We start from the raw sequence: 13,276 nt of genomic DNA on the forward strand, positions 1-13,276 counted from the left end.
TTTCTTAAGCTAATAAATTGACCACTTCATATCTAGTAGGAACCACAAAAAGAGGTATTAACATACGAATTACTACTGTGTATCTAAATGCTTCACTACATATAGATTGATCTTATGATAGTAGTGACTCACCAATGAATAATTTCATGTAGCTTCATCCCCTCTAGAAAGATTTGCACACCTTTGACTAATGCTGTCAAAATGTCCTAAAAGGAACAAAAAACAATGGGTTAATAGTGATGGGATTTAAACATTCAGAAAAAAAGAGTTATGAAGTCAATCTTGAAAGAATTAAACTAAGTGTCTTATAGACGCTTATTTCTGGGTTGTGTGACGACCTTGAAGAACTTTAGACTTCTTGCTCAGATCAAATGCCTGCTTCCCAAGCAGCTGTTCTAAATCCAACATCTCTATCATCTACAGCAGCAGTCACTTCCCCCTTCAGGTCTGAATTGACCCATTTCGCTTGAGAGCTGAAGGCAATGAAAGGTAGAAGTGAGGAGGAACCAGGAAGGCAAACAGAAAGTAAATGGCAAGCATCAATTTATGAAACAGTGAGTTCCAATAATTATATTACCAAAAAAAGGTACAGTAATCCCTCCTTATCCACAGGGAGTATGTTCCAATACCTCTAGTGGATGCCTGAAACTGTAGATAGTGCTGAATCCTATATACTGGCATACTATGTTTTTTCTTATACATACATAACTATGATGAAGTTTAATTTATAAATCAGGCACAGTAAGAAATGAACAACAATAACTAATAATAAAATAGAGTAATTATAACAGTATACTGTAATAAATGTTATGTGAATGTGGCCACTCATTACAGAGGACCCTTGCTGAAAGGATCATCTTCGTGTAGGCCAGTGGTCGGCAAACTCATTAGTCAACAGAGCCAAATATCAACAGTACAACGATTGAAATTTCTTTTGAGAGCCAAATTTTTTAAACTTAAACTTCTTCTAACGCCACTTCTTCAAAATAGACTCTCCCAGGCCGTGGTATTTTGTGGAAGAGCCACACTTAAGGGGCCAAAGAGCCGCAGTTTGCCAACCACGGGCGTAGGCTCAGTGCTTTTGGCGCAACACATTGCCCTCATTCAGAACACATTTTCTGTTCATGTCTCCCACCCACAAACTTGGTGCCTTTTCCCTCTTAAGTTAGCCCTTACCGCACCCTGTGGCTGCAACCTTTGCCGTTTGAGGTCCAACAGCAACACTAGCATGGGTTTCTTTTCTTTTCTTTTCTTTTCTTTTCCTTTCTTTTCTTTTCTTTTCTTTTCCTTTCTTTTCTTTTCTTTTCTTTTCTTTTCCTTTTTCTTTTCTTTTCTTTTCTTTTCTTTTCTTTTCTTTTCTTTTCTTTTCTCTTTAATATATTTTTATTGATTTCAGAGAGGAAGGGAGAAGGAGAGAGAGACAGAAACATCAGTGATGAGAGAGAATCATTGATTGGCTGCCTCCTGCACACCCACCACTGGGGATTGAACCCACAGCCAGGCATGTGCCCTTGACCAGAATCCAAACAGGACCCTTCAGTACACAGGCCAACGCTCTATCCACTGAGCCAAACCAGCTAGAGCTAGCATGGGTTTCTTTTTCCTTCTTCACAGTTTTATGGGTAGAAGATTCATTCTTACTGTAGATCTCAGCAGCCGCAGCATATGATTTTTTTTCTTTCCCTGTTAAGTCAAGAACTCTTGCCTTTTCACTTAAGGGAAGAACTTTATGGCTTCTCTTCTGCATATCCAGATTGCCAGCATCACCACGCTGCGCTTTGGGGCCGTTACTAAGTAAAATAAGGGTGACTTGGACACAAGCACTGCAATACTGTGCCAGTCAATCTGATAAACGAGATGGCTACTGAGTGACTAACAGGCAGGCAGCGTGTACAGTGTGGACACGCAGGACAAAGGGATGATTCACGTAAGAGTGGGGCAGAGCAGGGCAGCATGAGATTTCATCACGCTGCTCAGGACAGCGCACAATTTAAAAATTACAAATTACTTATTTCTGGAATTTCTATTTAATATTTTTGGACTATCAGGGTCTGAGAAGGCTTGTAAATTAGTGATATCTTTCCATGTGTCTTGAGCAAAGACTTATTTGTTTTCTTTAAATTAAAAAAACACACACAAAAAAAAACCCCGCAGGTCTGGCCAAAAAGGGTGTAAAGACTTTGTCACCTTCTAAAAATCATGAATATTGAAAAACAACATGACTTTCCATATGCAGATTTTAAATTTTTTGAAGTAATTGGGCTCTCTTCAAGGGAGGTTTCCCACACACTTTGAAGGAATGCACATCTTTGGGCAAAAATTCTTCATTTAGGGACATTTAGATGGTGAAAGAAAGTACCCCTCCCCCCCCCCCACACACACAGATAGTGTAATAAACAGTTGCTAGATTTTATACTATCATAAAACAATGTTTCATAAAAAAAAAGATTGGACATGTAATTAAAAAGAAAATACTCCTGATTGTTCTGCATGAAGTAAAAATTATCAGTTCATGTCAAAAAGCCATTCCTGATTACCATACCTGCTCCATGCCTTGCTCACTCTGTAATGTATTGCTTGTTTTTACAGGACAGCTCAGCAGATGTCACATCTGGTTATCCTGCAGGTTTGGAGCTCTAGTTTATTTTTAGTTGGGATGGCATGAGAAAGTTTAATACCTTGGGGAAGCTTACACTGCAAAAAATTTTAGCTTGAACTTTGTTACATCTAGGACTTTCCTGAATCTTTAAGATTGACCTGATAAGAAAGAGAAAGTGAGCACTATTCAATAGAAGTAGGACAAGGAAGATAGGGGGAAAGAAAGGTCAGTACTGAACCCCTCCAGATTCACTCACTATTCACCCTGGACCCAATACAGTTATGAATGCTGCCTCAGATAACCCCGTTATGAGCAGTGAGCAAAAGCCTTTCAATGAAAAATGTCTGGCTATTCCATACAGTGTTTGGCCCAGTTTTCTGAGTTTAATTTAACTTTATTGTTAGTCCTTCTTACTCTTTGGCAGGCAAAGTGCTGTCCAACCCAATAGAATCCTGCTGCGGAATTACCAGACTTCTGGACTATTAGCACTGTTCTCCTTTCGTTTCACTTTTGCAAAACAAAATGAGCAACAAAACTTTATTTGCACATTAAGCTGCAATAACTATTTACTACCAAAACTAAACATGACAAAAACCCTCTAAACATGACAACACACACACACACACACACACACACACACACACACACACACACATAACATAACATATACAGGCTAGAAGCCTAAGACAATGGTTTGGTAAATTATACTACTATCAAAATCATACACCTCCAAAACAAAAATTTGAGACAGAAAGGATAGGGGTAAACAGGAACCCTCATTTACTGCTGGGAAAAGTATAAGTTGTATGATACAACGCTTTTGAAGAGCAATTTGGCAATATCCAGTAAAGAAGTGTGCAGGAATCACAACATGCAGTCTCACTTGTACATAGATACACTAGAGAAATTCTCAGATGTGTGCACAAGGAGATATGCTTGGTGCAGCATTATTTTGACTAAAAGAAACAAGGGGAATCACCTAATGTTTATTAATTTTCAAATAGAGTTTCCAAAAAGGAATACTATTCAGTAGTTAAAATGACACTCAACTTACATGTATCAACATGGATAAATTTTGAAGACACGCTGAATAACCATGATGAATTGCAGAACGATATTGTATTGCAGAATTAAATTATATTATACATATTTTTTGTTAATCCTCACCTGAGGATATTTTTCTATTGATTTTTAGAGAGGGTGGAAGGGAGGGGAAGAGACAAAGAGAGAGAAACATCGATATGAGAGAGAGACATTGATTGGTTGCCTCCTGCTCACACTCCAACCCAGGCCAGGATCGAGCCTGCAACTGAGGTACATGCCCTTAACTAGAATTGAACCTATGGGTTGATGCTCTATCCACTTAGCCAAACCAGCTAGGGCATTATGCACATTTTAAAAAGACACGTAGGTCTGTGAAAAAGTATGAAGACATAGAAGTATACTGCTTAAGATGCTTGTCAAAAATCATAGGGGACTCCCTTGTTTAGACTAAGTCTAATTTGGGTTCTTTAAAAAATGAGGAATGAGCCCTGGCCACTGTGGCTCAGTTGGTTGGGCATCCTCTCATGCACCAAAAGGTTGTTGGTTCAATTCCTGGTCAGGGAACATGCCTGGGTTGCAGGCTCGATCCCTGGTAGGAGGTGTGCAGGAGGCATCCCATTGATGTTTCACTCTCACATTCATGGTTCTCTCTCTCCCTCTTTCTCTAAAAGCCAATAAATTTTTTAAAATTAAATTAAAATAAGCAATAAGGTAGAAGTTTCAGAATACCAAAACACTAGAGATTACTCAAAGATTTTCGTGTCTTTTAAGTCTTTCTGCAAAAATGTTCAGGCATGATCACACTGGTTTCATCACTTTGCTTATGAAATTTCTTCATTTTTTAATATGTCCAAGCATATCTGAACATCCCTATCCCCCATGACCATCTCCTTTTATAGAGGCAGACAAGAGGGTTTTGACCCCAAGTAATGTATGCTTCAAAGTACAGAAAAAGGTATTATGGCCTTATAAAAATTACCTTCCCCTGGGGTCAAAAGAAATTATAGTATAATATCTAATACAGATCTGATTATAACTCAGTGACCTCATTTGAAGCAAGTTTGATGGGCAGATTTTTCTCTGTTCTTCATTAGCAAAATTAATCTGAAGGCTGACACCGTTTGTGAATAGCTTCTCTCGGGAACTTTACAAGCCTCACTATTGCAATAACCTGAAATTAATCTCTCTTAGAAAGATGCTTGCGGATCCTGGTGAGACTCCCTCAGGAACAACTGTTGACAGTCAATTTGTTATTGCTGTCTTTTCTTTTCCTCTGAAAGACATAGGAAAATATTTAAACCTCTGGCTGGAGGGGGTTCCCAGGGATGTAGAAAGGTCTCCAAAAAGAGATGCACATCCACCTTCAAGGTGGTGTTCACCTAGAGAGAGATGGAGACCAATGGGACCAGTGAAAGCATAAAAGAAGCTTCAATTGTATCTTCAACATTGTAGTCTTTTTAAATTAAAAATGTGAAGCAAATATTGAGAAGTGGTAATATTTTTAAAACCGTATGGCAGACATATACTGGTATGTCCTCATGACATAATTATCTCCCGTTTTCTGTATTCTTGAATGTTTTAAAAGAAAAGAAATAAAACAATGCTGTCAGTGTGGCTCAGTGGTTGAGCATTGACTGTGAACCAGGAGGTCATGGTTCGATTCCCAGTCAGGGCACATGCCAGGTTGTGGGCTTGATCCCCAGTAGGGGGCATGCACGAGGCAGCCAATCAATGATTCTCTATCAGCAGCATTGATGTTTCTATCTCTCTCTCTCTCTCCTTCTCCCTATTTCTCTGAAATCAATAAAAATATATTTAAAAAAATAAAGAGCAATTCCATTTCTAAGATGTTTTCTGTTGGATAGAGTTGCATAAATGCACAAAGATATATGTATAAAAGTATTGCTAATCATAGTAAAAAATGAAGAACACTTCTATCTACGAAAGACAGATTAAATTGATGATGCTCTGTCCAATTTACAGAATACTATGCATCAACAAATTAAGATGATCACAGTATAACCTAAGTTCAAAAATGAGCAAGTGGTGGAACCTCATATACAATACAATTCTATTTGCACAAAAAGGCATGCTTTATGCCTATATGTGCAAACAAGTGTCTGAAAGAAATGTACAGTTATTATCTCTAGGAGATGAGAATGGAGCCTGGGAATGGGAAAGAAACATGTTATTTCTTCTGTGACTTTTATTACATCAGCTAGGACTCTGCTGCCAATGACAGAAAACAGAAACTCTAACTGCCCAAAGAAATGAGTGAATTCATTGCCTCAATTTAACGGAAAAATCTGTGGGGGGTTTCAGGTTAATCAATTTATTTCCTGTTGCTACCTACAAGGTAGCCCTGTGCCTAAATTTTTGGACACATGCCTCATACAGCGCTAGGTGATACTGGTTTTGGGGCTTTTGGCTGCCACCACGTGGTGAGTATGCTGTACTGCTTCTAGGTTCCCTTAAAGAAGGACTCAAGTAATTAGATTTCCAAAATGAAAAGTGGTTAATACTACAGACTCTGATGCGACTAACAAAGTAGATGAATTAATGTTTCTATTCAAAGATAAAAAAGGATTTATCTTCCAAAAGGAGGGTTTAATATCAGGTATATAATGACTTCATATACATTTATAGTTAAATTGAATATATTACTTTCTGCTTGTATGTTTAGCATATAAAGAAAAAATGACATTGCAAATATTATGAGCCACTAACTGTAAAATGCCTTGAAGCTGGTAATGCATAGAAAGTATATGAATAAAATTACATGCCAGCGATTTATTCAAACCTTTAAACCTACTAATATATTTTTTATTATTGTGCTTTATTCTGAGTACAAATTGCTGTAATTTTCTTTGGAACGATGCCATTCTACAATGGCTACATAACAGTAATATCCCCTAAATTATACTGAAATTTTGAATGCTCAGTAGAGATACATCATTCAAATAGGTCTTTCCAGCATTTTACATTTGGGGAATGGGGAGAAAAGAGAACACGAGCACTGAACATTTTAATGAAAATTAGAGGAAAAGTGTAAATTAATGAGAAATGCAATGCACACACGCAATGCACACAAAAGAGAGGGGAGCAGAAAAATGGATGGACTCTAAACAATGTTTTATTCCGCTAAATGTAAAGCTTATTATTAAGAATATCTTATAGGAAAGGCTTCAGATCAAGGTGTAGACTGTGACATGTAACTAATTCCACACCCTCCCACCGACATTCCAACACAGATATTTTTTTTAAAGTACAAACACTTTTAGAGTATCATAAGTGTATCAGAAATTTTGAAGACTACCTGGAAAATAGAAAGCAAATGGGGTTGGATTTCCTGAGAAAAATAAAAAGAGAAGAAATTGCATCTCAGGACACAAAGGCTACATAGGTTTTTTCTAAGAAGTCTCAGATTAGCTCCAGGCTCTTAGCAAATTCAAGAGAGGAGCTGACTGTGGAGCAACCATCAGTGTAGTTCATTAAAGATGCTTCCTGGTGAGAGTGTTGGGGCCTGAGAGAAAAATCAAAGCCAGACTTTAGTAACTTCAGCATTTGCTCCCCCCCGCAAAAAAAAAAAAATTAAACAAGAGACTTTGTAATATTAAAAGCAGAATTCACAATGAAGACATAAAATCTATGCACCAAATAACATAGCATCAATATTCATAAAGCAAAAACTAGAAGATACAAGGAAAATCAGAAACACAATAGAGAAAGAGACCTCCATTCACTTCCCTTAATCTATGTTGGAGCAAGTAAGAAACAAGAATATGGAAGAAAAGGGAGTAATGTCTTCAAAGGCTTAAGAAAAAATTGTTGAGCTTAGCTTTATTATTAACTAATCACGAAGACAAAATAAAGGCATCTGGGAATTTAAAAGTTTACCTACATGAAAAAAATTACCTGAAGAGTTCAGCACAAAAAACAAACAAAAGGAATCCAAGGCATTATGTTTTACAATAATGGTGTCAACTAAGTGAACCAGAACAGTGGTTGGCAAACTCATTAGTCAACAGAGCCAAATATCAACAGTACAACGATTGAAATTTCTTTTGAGAGCCAAATTTTTTAAACTTAAACTTCTTCTAACGCCATTTCTTCAAAATAGACTCACCCAGGCCGTGATATTTTGTGGAAGAGCCACACTCAAGGGGCCAAAGAGCCGCATGTGGCTTGCGAGCCGCAGTTTGCCGACCCCTGAACCAGAACAAGCAAAGGAAAGATTTAAGCAGCACAGTTTTAATGTCATGGGATTCCATTTCCTTCTAAATCCAATCATAATATTTGGTTACAGTGAATAACACTTATCTAGGTATATAAAAGCCCAGCAACTGAACAGCAGAATGACCAGTCACTATGATGCACACTGACCACCAGGGGGCAGGCGCTCAACACAGGAGCTGCCTCGTGGTGGTGAGTGCACTCCCACAGTGGGAGCACCACTTGCTGACCGGGATGGCGGGAGCAGCTATTCAGAGGGCGGGTCCACAGCCACTCAGCTGACCAGGATGAGTGGTGCTCCCACAGCGGGCCGATCCCACAGGCCACGCTCCCACCAGTGTATGAATCCGTGCACCAGGCCTCTATTATAATTTTAATAACTGCCATACATTTGGTTTTCACCTTTGAGTGTCAAATAATGCCCAAAGCATAGGAGAGTTAATAATTATATTACAGAGTAGCATGTAAATGTCATAAACCTTGAGAATTAAAAAAATTACGTGGCAGGGTATAAATGTCAGCCAACAAACTGAAGTGTAGAAAAAATATCACTTTGTTTTCTACACTTCAATTTAATTTCTGCCTCTGATAAATGTCCCCTATCTCCTTCCACCACCCTCATACAATCTGCTGGATGGGAAATATAACCACAGACATTCTGGGGGTTTCTCTGCTCTCCCTGGGTCCCATCAAGGTAACAATTGCCAAAGCTTCAGAGAGAAAAGGGACCCTCCAGGTAACAGAGAGACTCAACAAATGATTGTTCCCAATGCAGCAGATCTCTGCTCTTATGGGGTCCCATGAAGCAGGGGAGTCTTAGCCAACGTTGGAAATCCTGTGCTAGGGTCCCGCCTTTCCCAGGTGTCTGACACTGCTCTCTCTTCTGAGGCTTGCTCCCTTCTCAGGGCTCCTCCGTGGAGCAGTGTTTGGGTCCCACGTAGCTTCTCACCACCACCCAACCCTCATGGAATCTCTGGGGGAGAAGGCTCTCCCCAATTTTTGCTTCTCCTGGTCACCATGCTTCCTTCCCTCAAATCCTGTGCTCCTCAATGATTTTAGCTTATGGAAAGCAAAAGCCAAGAAAAATTTTACAGGCTAGTTTTGTTTTCCTCCCCATCCTGAGGTGATAAAATTCAGAGCCTGCTACTTGCTTGAATGGAGAAATGGAACAGAAAAATAAAAATCAATGTCATACAATGTTATTCAAACACATAGTAATGTAATTAAGAAAAAATTGGGATATAGATAGAAGTAGAAAGATTAGTATTCTCATTTTTCATTGTGGGTACTTAGTCCATATTAAATTGGATAAATCAAGGATTAAACATTTAAATGTATTATTTAAAGTCAATAAGGCAACCATTAGAAAATAAAATAATTAGATAATAGTAAAAAAGATAAATATAATAAAATAAAATGTAAGCAGAGATGGGAGGATAGTTCACAACAATTATTAATCTTTCACAGTGGGATATTAATAGATTCTGTATTAAATTGATAAAACTTGAAATGAAAGAATGTGATATTAAACTAAAAGCAGAAACCGTTAACAGGGGTGATTTCTGGGAAATGAATTAGGGCTGGGGAGAAACGAAGAGTTAGGAAGGGGAGGGAGAATTTTATTTTTCATTTTAAGCATTCTTATTCTAATTTTTTATTATGTGCATGGAATTTATTTCTAACAAAAATTATATTAATTCAAAATAATTATATTAATTCAAAAATTATATTAATTCAAAAATTATATTAATTCAAAATATTAATAAGATATGTTTATTAAAGAACTCATTAAAATATTCATATGGCATTAGACCTTTACTTTAAAAATTGACTATTAAATTCCTCACAATATTATGAACAGCTGCTAAAAAATACACCAAAAAGACAAAAGCAAACAAAATATAAGAGAAAAACATCAAAATTAAATTTTTAAAATTTTAAAAGTATATATACATATATTATTAAATTGAAAATCCACATCAAAAAACAAATTTCTTTAGCCTTATATAGATAAACAAATAATTTACCCAAAAAGAAACACTTGGAAACAACTAGAAGGAAAGAAACACTAACAAAAATGATCAAGAGTGGCAAAGCAATGTTTATGAGCATGCAGTCTTTCACTCAAAACATTTCATTATTGCCCTGGTTGGTGTGGCTCAGTTAGCTAGGCATCATTTCATGCCCCAAAAGATTGCTGGTTCAATTCCCCGTCAAGGGCCATGCCGGGTTATGGGCACCATCCCTGTAGGGGCCCTGCAGGAGGCAGCCAATCAATATTATGCTTTCACATCAGTGTTTCTCTCTCTCTCTCTCCCTCTCTCTTCCACTCTCTCTAAAAATCAATAAACTATTCTTTTTAAAATATATATATTTTTATTGATTTCAGAGAGGAAGGGAGAGGGAGAGATATAGAAACATCAATGATGAGAGAGAATCATTGGTTGGCTGCCTCCTGCGTGCCCCCCACTGTGGACCGAGTCCACAACTCAGGCATGTGTCCTGGACCAGAATCAAACCGTGACCTCCTAGTTCATGGATTCATGAGTTGCTGTTCAGCCACTGAGCCACAGCAGCTGACAAGATGTGTTTTTTAAATAACAAAAATCTAACATTTGATTAGATCCTCAGGGACATATAGTTAGATTCAGCTATTTGCAAGAATTTTTAAGCTATTTAGTGTACAAAAACCATTATTACAATGCTGGCAGATATTAAAACACAAGAAAGTCGCAACAATTTTGCTATATCAAACAGTTCTTTCCAGGCTTTGTCAATATGTGTGCATAACTTAAATAATTGTCATTTGTCAACTCTTACACATATTCAGAGATGATTTTGGAGGTATATACTTAAATTTTACAGAGATTTTTAAAAAGTGTTTTCAATCATATTTTATGAATTCATAACACTATAAAAAATGAAACAGTTGTCACTTCATATAAAACCTCTGTTATAAAAATGTCAATCAACATATTTACTGCATAACTGCTATATTTTCTCAGACAGTTCTGAGAGAAGAATCATAAACAAATTTTAATTATTCCTGGAAGAGAGCAGCAATAAGTGGATAAGAAAAGTTTGAATAAGTCCTACATTCTTTAAATTTCAAAATGAACCTTGGGGTAGGGGTAGGGTGCGGAATGCTGTAAGCAATGGCTTACAGAGTTATGAATTGTGTGAAACCTTAACCACCCTTTACACAAGTAAGACTGATTGGGGCATGAGCGGGGGTTGGTGAGTGGGTAGGGGGACAATAGGGAGATAAGGACACATATGTAAAACCTTAATCAATAAAGAAAAAAATCAGAGAAGAGAAAAAGAGACTGATTGGGAAACATCTCTTATGTTTATTTGCTAGAAAGATTCTGCCAGTTTATAGCGGTGACCAACTAATGTTAAATTTGGTCATTATTACTAATTTTTTATAGTAATATCTCTTGCCCTTTATTTCTCAATATTTTAATTAAAAATGCACTTGGTTTCTATCGGTAAATTCAAGGATTTTGTTATTGTTATTGTTGTATTTTAAAGTACCATTTATTGAAAATTATTATTTACCAGATACTTTTATATAATTTATCTTTAGCTTAAAATCCATGGGAAAGATACTGTTATCAAACTGGAGGCTCGCTGCTCTAAAATGGCTCAACAGAGGACTGGAGGATCCTCTTTCAAGACAGCTCACTTGGCCCTGGATGGCGTGTTCAGTGGTTAGAGCTTGGCTCACACACTAAAGGGTTTTTGATTCCTGGTCAGGGGCATGTATCTGGGCTGCAGGTTGGATCCCTGGCATGGTCCGGTTGGGGTGTTTGCAGGAGGCCATATGTGGTCTTTAACCTATGGATTCAGAAAATGGCAATTTGGGGATTTAAACTCAAGTCTGTGGGGCCCGAACCCACATTCTTTCCCTACTACTTTAAATTCTCATCTTGGTAGCCTGCAAATCCAAGTCCTGGTTTAAACGGATTCTGTCCCCTGGGCATTAAACGTTTATTAGGCATATAAAGTAAGAGCATCTTTAAAACATGGGGAAAAAGATATGTGATTCCTTCATCCTTTAATTGCCATGGAGAATTTAGAGCCCTTTCACCCTCCTTTCAGCTTTAACTGTTAAAGGCAAATGGATTGATTACATAATTAATTTGCCACCCAATCCCCACTCCCTGCTTTGCTGGAAATAGGGCCAGTCCAGAGAACAGAGGAATGCCCACGGGATTTGGGCTTCATCCTAACTTCCCCCGTTTTGTGGTCATCTAATGGTAATCACCATCTTTAAAGTGCTCACTCTCTGCCAGCATCTATGCTAAGCTCTTTAGGTAGGGTATTTAATTCTCACAACAACCTTAAGAAGCAGGTATTGATGTTATCCCTGTCAATGGCGATTTAAAATGGTTGGAGATTTAAAAACAGAAATGCATTTAAACAGAGCAGCTCCAGGACTAGAGCCCAGGTGGGTTGGACTCTAAAACTGCTCTCCACTCTTTACCTTATAAACTTTTCTTGAATCAATCAATGATTCCACTTGTTCCTTTTTGGTAATCCATCAAGAATTTGTATATTACATTTGCTCTTTCTACCTGTGAATTGCCTACTTTCCCTTTGAAATTCCAGACCCCTGTCCCCCTTCTCCTTAATCCAGAATGGTTTTAAACTTCAATGACCCAATGCATCCTGAAGTCTCATATTCATGTATATATTTTTTATTGATTTCAAAGAGAGGATGGGAGAAGGAGAGATAGAAATATCAATGCTGAGAGAGAATCATTGATTGGCTGCGTGCCGTGACCAGGAATCGAACTGTGACCTCCTGGTTCATGGGCCAATGCTCAACCACTGAGCAAAATGGTCAGGCTTTGGGTCTCATATCCTAATGGCATTCCTGAATGTGTATCTGTAATAAGTCTTTGACATTTTCTTCTGTTAATCTAACTCATGTTGATTTAATTATTAGCCCTGCCAAAAGAACTTTGAAAAGTGGGAGGAAAGTTATTTTTTGACCCTCACATCTCTTATCTGAAGTTCTGGGTTGGCAGCTGAGGGTGCTTCTGTGTGCTCAGATCTTTTGAGTAGGGGTGAGATGGTCCCTTCTCCCTGATATTTCAAATAGCAAAATTTCTTATAAACTATGACAGCATTTTCTAATAGAAGTGTAATGTGAATTACACATGTAACTTAAAATTTCCTAATAGCCACAGTAAAAAGTGACAGGAAAAAATTCTGAGATATCCTAAATTAAAATACAACTAGGGGCCGAAACCGGTTTGGCTCAGTGGATAGAACGTCGGCCTGAGGACTCAAGGGTCCCAGGTTCGATTCCGGTCAAGGGCATGTACCTTGGTTGCAGGGCACATCCCCAGTAGGGGGTGTGCAAGAGGCAGCTGATCGATGTTTCTCTCT

The sequence above is a fragment of the Eptesicus fuscus genome, chromosome 5 (assembly GCF_027574615.1).
Source record: "Eptesicus fuscus isolate TK198812 chromosome 5, DD_ASM_mEF_20220401, whole genome shotgun sequence".
NCBI classification, from domain to species: domain Eukaryota; kingdom Metazoa; phylum Chordata; class Mammalia; order Chiroptera; family Vespertilionidae; genus Eptesicus; species Eptesicus fuscus.